This window comes from Camelus dromedarius, chromosome 10 (genome assembly GCF_036321535.1).
Source record: "Camelus dromedarius isolate mCamDro1 chromosome 10, mCamDro1.pat, whole genome shotgun sequence".
In the NCBI taxonomy this organism is placed as follows: domain Eukaryota; kingdom Metazoa; phylum Chordata; class Mammalia; order Artiodactyla; family Camelidae; genus Camelus; species Camelus dromedarius.
In genome coordinates this window covers 12,421,330-12,427,553 of record NC_087445.1, presented here as the reverse complement: position 1 = coordinate 12,427,553, position 6,224 = coordinate 12,421,330, and the positions used below count along the sequence as shown (strand labels likewise).

Genomic DNA, 6,224 nt, shown 5'->3' with positions numbered 1-6,224 from the left:
TTTGTATACATAATATCACTGAAATGAGATCATGTTGAAATAGCCTAAAATATTAAACTAATCTCCAGTATGGCAAGGCTAATATTTTCTATTCCATATCTTGCTGGATGAAACGAGTCATTTATCATATACGATGGCTTTTGAAATACTTCAGAACCATAGAAAACTGTAATAATAGTGAGTTTACACAGCTATAAAGGGAAAATGGAAACAACTCTACATCTTAAAAATAATAGTTTATTACAAAAATGTATGACTCAATCTGGGAACTGGACCAGAAAATTTTAAAAATATATTATATATTTTAATTTTACATACAAAAATAGATATGTTTTTTAGTAAAATCAGATTGCTGAGTAAAAGCAATACAAATATACGGCCACTTTAACATGCCAGTTTCAGTCTCTTACCAAGAAGCAGGACTGGGGTTTGCACCCAGAAGACATCCTTGAACCTACCTAGACAGGGCACTTTCTACTCTTTCCTCATATAATATATATTCCTTAAATTCCCCAATACTCACTCTATCTCTCTTTCCAGGGATTATACAAAGAAAGAGTTGATAACTTTTTTTTTAAACTCCCAACAGAGCAGTAGTTCCCTATGAGCCAAGTAGCTTCCCTGACTGTCAGACAAGCCACACTAACCATGATGCAAAGGATGAGTTCCATTTCAGTAAACGTGTGTACATGTGTTTTTTCCAAGAACCATCATATGAATTTGCACATGGTCTGTAATAACTCGAGCATAAGGCCAGTCTGTAGTAACTCTATAGAGCACAGCAGAACCTATCAGAGAAGTCGGTCTATATGTGCTTAATCAAACTGATATGACAACAGCCTGATTAACAGGAGCAAGTGTGAGAAGGGCTTCACCACTTGGTTTATTTATTCCTTCTCCCACTTCACACGTGTTTATGGAGGGAATCTTACATTCTTAGCACTATGTTAGACACTAGGGGTATGATGAAAACAAAGACTGACATGTTCTCTGTCTCTTGGAGCTTATAAACTACAGGTAATTTCTGCATCTGATTATTACACTGCATTTTTGGGGAGGAATGTAAGGAAAAAAAGAAGAAGCGATAGATAAAAAGGTAGGTAGATATTAAGACTCTTTCTTCTATCACCAAGAAGTCAATGTCTTAACTGCTTCCCATTGACTCCACCCTTTTACACGAAATGATCCTATTTATACCCAAGTCACTTTTTATACCCAAATAGTAGAATCACTATTTAAAAACCTATATAAGAAAACCATTTCTCTATAGAGAATGCCTAAATATTTCCTTAAAACTTTCAGGAGAATTCAGCAACTATCACTTGAGCACCTACTGTGTGCCAGGGATAGGAGAAAGATACAAGTGTCCTTTCCTGGTACTGCAGAATGTTCCTTTACTATGAACAGGAAACAGTGGAGAGCAGTGTGGAGGGGATTGGCAGATGAAAAAAGACAGAGAGGAGGTGGGACCACAGTTGACTTTTCTCAGGCACTGCTACCTTTTCTCAGTATCTTGAGGGATGGTAAATATGTTTTTTAAACCACTAGTATGTTAAAAGGTTTAAGTCGGCCTGGATGGTAACAATACAAAGACAATGAGTAATTTGTCAATATTTAAGAATCAGAGTATTTTATGTAACTACATATTTCTAGCTTATCTTGAAAATGTGAAGGTAGCTGGCACGACACCCTGCAGCCAAGGCATCCTCTCAGACCCTCACATGCCTCCCTCACCCTGCTTCACCCACTTAAGCCACCTACTTAGTCTCTATCAGCTATGGGTTCCCAAAATTGCCAGGTCAGAAAAACCATCGAGACTCTTGACTGAAAATGTAGATCCCAGCTCACCCTCGAGAGATGCTCACTTAACAGATCTAGAATAAAAGCGGACTCTGAACTGTTACAGGCATCCTACATGACTCTTTGTAAACAAAGTAGTGGGGGAAATGCTGTTGTAGGTATTTCAGTTTTCAGCTCCAAAATGATTAAGAACATGCTCGTACGCTCACAGTAAGAGTCGGTGATCTCAACCCAGTATTGATTAGCGGGAGTTTCATAAGTGTGCAAGTAGAAATCAATAACCTCATACATTTTATTATGTGTGAGGAGATAGATAAAAAAATATAAATATAAACAAGATTATACTGTATAGCACAGGGAAATATATACAAGATCTTGTGGTAGCTCACAGAGAAAAAAATGTGACAATGAATATATGTGTGTTCATGTATAACTGAAAAATTGTGCTCTACACTGGAACTTGATACATTGTAAAATGATTATAACTCAATAAAAAATGTCTTAAAATATAAATATATATATATCCATGTGAAAAGGATTATTGATGTGCTTAATCTCAGTGCCCTAGATTGATGCAACATAGTGTTTAATGCATAATTACAGCATCTCCTGTGGGAATCAGTTGGAGTTTTTCTGAATTAGGTCAGTACCAACCATGGCTCCACACTGATACAAAAGTGGCTGAGGTACTCGCTACAAAACAAAATAAGATTAAAAAAATACAGATTACCCTCATATGTGAACTTGGCCAAGAGTCACCAAGATGGGTATGGAGCCTTGGTTTCACATCATTATGGATATTAATCAGAGATGTGCTAATAAAAGGTTCACAAACTCCTCTCAGGCATAGGAGGAGACCCTAATTTGTGGGATTCTGTCAATTTCTATGATGTAACTAGCCCTGCCATGGCTAATTTCAAGCCAACAGGATGATGTCACTGAACAAGAAGCTGAGGATGAGAAGAGATGTGCTCAGTCACCTATGATAATGGCACAAGATGAATCTAGCACATCACATGATTTAATAATTACCTACAATTTAAGTGCTGAGGACAAAAAAAAAAAGATCCTTGCTTTCAAGTCTTTTATCATGTCACTGCAACTTTGTCTTATACACACAAAAATATGAAGAAATATAGCCTTCTTTGGTATCAAAGGAGGCAGTAATGATAAATACTATCATTCACTGAACATTTACTCTCTCCTGACCATTACATTAATAGTTAATTACATACAAAGATACTACATTTATAAACACATATACAATATCTAGTTAACTGAATCCTCACTATGTTCTGGACAGTATTCCTAGCACTTTACTCTATTATTTCAATGATGTCAACAGTATTTTTCTCTCTTTCAGAAAAGGGAAGCAAAGTTCAGAAAAAATATACAACTTTTGTGATACCCTGCAACTGGTGAATATGAATATTGAATCTGAATCCAAGTAATCTGACTTCAGAGCTAACACCTCTAACCACTAATCCCATCACACAGACAATAAATGGTATCAGATGTCAGCACAAGGAATGAACACCCAGGCATAGTGGTTCAAGGTTGATTTATACTTGTGTGACCTGTGAACCCTTGCTCTCTTCAGATTTATAATCAGGAGTTAATATTGCCAATATCACTGAAAAATCAGGATAAGTAATCATATTACAGAGTCTGTCGCCTGAAAATCGGTAAGAAATACATTAACATGACAAAACAGAGAGTAAACCAAATTTATATGGCAACTGTGATTTGATATTTTGCATAAATTCACAAAATACAGTCCCCTGAAAGCTTTATTATAATAAAGTTAATTTTTTCCAATTTAAAGTAGAAAATATTTCCATTGTTTTCAAACATGTAAGACAGCTGATCTCATTGCCAAATTATCGTTATTATCCTCAAAACTAAATATAACTTTCTCTATTTTGTCCAGTATTTAGTAATGCAAGGATGCCTAGGAGAGGCCTTCTTTTTCTCTCCCTACTGTTAACCCCTCTCACTCAACTTCTCTTTTCCCCTCTCTGTCTGGTGGCAGGGAAACTTTCTTATACTCTAACTTGAAAATATATCTCTAGAGTCTAGACTCTAACAAGATGTGGATCACTTCTGATTTTTTTTTTCCTTGACTATATTCTGCATGTTAAATCTGCACACTAAATGGTTTCCCTTGGTTCATTTCTGGTGGTCTCAGTAACAGAATAGATCTAGAAGGAAAGGAAATAATAGGATGAGAAGTGATGGGCAGCAGTTTGCTCCTCCACCAAATCAAGCAGCCCCATGGTAAGAGCACCTGCTACTCACTGCATTTCTGAAACAAAGAAAGAGGACTTTGGGGTGGGAGCCAAGCGACTTTCTTGTCCTTCTCTGTCAACTGTCCCACTCTGTTCTGGTAATGCCTGTACAACGGTTGCTCTTTGTAAAGACATTCTATCAGTTTTATAGCTAGAGAATATTTTATCCAGATTCTGGGATTTCTGTTAGCATTCCTCTGTTTTTCTCTGATTTCACACTCTTACATATGGCTCTATAATTATTTTAGTGACAAGTTGAGAAAGTCTATGCCAATTGTTTTGAGATAAATATAATTAAAAAACCTGTCCTAGGAGCTCTTACCCATTTGGTTCTTTGGATTATTTCTAAGATACAAGTTCTATTGTGAGGTTGATGTCACTCTTCAGATGCTCCAGGATTGTTTATTTAGTGTGAACCAGGTCCAGATGTGCCTAAGAATATCTGCTCTCATCCTCTGAGCAGCCAGAGCCCAGGGGTCCTGGTTAGTCCACCAAAAGGGATAAAAAGAAATGCAGAAACAATGAGTAACTACAAAGCCCATACCTAGTACTCTTCTAACGAGCACACCTAAACCATTTTATTTAATCTTCATAACAATCCTAACAGCAAGGAATTATAATTATCTCTGTTTTAAAGAAGAAAATGCAGTGGCTTTTGGACTTTATATAACCTGCCCAGTAACAAACTATGTGACACAAAGTCAAATTTTGAACTCAATTTTTGTCTAACGTCAGGAGCTCAACTCTAATTTACATATGTAAGTGATGAGCTTGTACTAATATTGAACACTGATACAACAAAAGACACACAGTGAGGAGAATGCTTTTAAATTATTGTGGCTAATCAGAAAATGCACAGTCTAGAAAGCTCCGTAATAGTTCATTCTATCAATAACAAAATAGTAATTCTTTGGGGGAAATGTAAAGTGTTTTGAGAACACAGGGGAAGTTTTTAGTTTTTATCTAAGACTCATCTACACATTTTTTATTAGGCATATATTTCATAAAGTGTTGTCAGAGGAAAGGAATTTTAGAACTCAAATCTTACTAAAAATATCTAAATTCCCAAAATTTCAACTTCAGTCTGTACACAACTGTTTGCATATTATGATCAGAGAAAATATTCAGGGGAGATAGAAATATACCATGATAACACAGTTTTGGATTTTCTTTTCTTTTACAGATCAGACTTACAACAGCTCTCATTGCTCATGTTGGAAAAAATCTAATTTCACAGCCAGTTCCAAAATCCTGCTGTTTTGCTGTTTCAGCAGAGCTTACAGATATGGGAATGAGTAGAGTCAGCCCTTATTGTAGAGAGCTATGAAATTTGTGATTTCAATATCCTTCATATATAACTTTTATTGCTAATGTTATATTTCTTTAAATGAATGGGATTTCTATGGTGCTGGGCCCCCTAAAGCTAGTAAGATGCTGTAATTGATCTACATATCTGCAAAGCCAAATGCCTCATAAGCAACTCAATTAAAATATCGAGAAGTTACATATTCATACAGGTAGAATGAACATAAGGTGGAGGAGGTAGGTGTAAGCTAAAGTATACTAACATTTTATTTAAGAACACTGGAAATTGAAATTATAACCTTTTATATTTAAAAATTGGGAGTTTAAAACTTTCTCCTAAATTTCTTCATTCTGAACACAGCAAAATTTTGCAGTAAGTGGAGCCATTTCCTTAAATTCACTAGGAACAACTGTCCTCCGATTTCTATAAAATATAAATTAAAAAATCTAGATCCTAAACAGATGAGTTTGAAGAGTCAGATTTCATTTTTGTCTGTTAGGGGGAGGGTATAGCTCAGTGGTGAAGTGCATGCCTCACATGCATGAGGTCCTGGGTTCAATCCCCAGTACCTGCATTAAAAAATAAATTAATGAAGAAACCTAATTACCTCCACCCCCCCAAATTCTCATGTTTATCATTTTTGCCTACTGACTTCAAAATACTGTTAATTTACATTCCCAATGGACATGGCTTAAAGATTGGTGATGTCAGAAAAAAAAACAACACAATATAAGAGCAGATAATATCCGTAGGTTTATCAATCCTCAAACTAATAAATATTTAAATCATACAAGCATAAACTCTATTCTCTAAATATTTATCTCTAACAA

The 6,224-nt window shown here is 35.6% G+C and overlaps 1 non-coding gene across 1 annotated transcript; it reads left to right on the top strand.

Moving 5' to 3' along the window:
* Positions 1-5,896: 5,896 nt before the first annotated feature.
* On the top strand, positions 5,897-5,968 carry TRNAV-CAC (transfer RNA valine (anticodon CAC)). The gene has a single exon. It is a non-coding gene; the product is annotated as a tRNA-Val (tRNA).
* Positions 5,969-6,224: the final 256 nt, after the last annotated feature.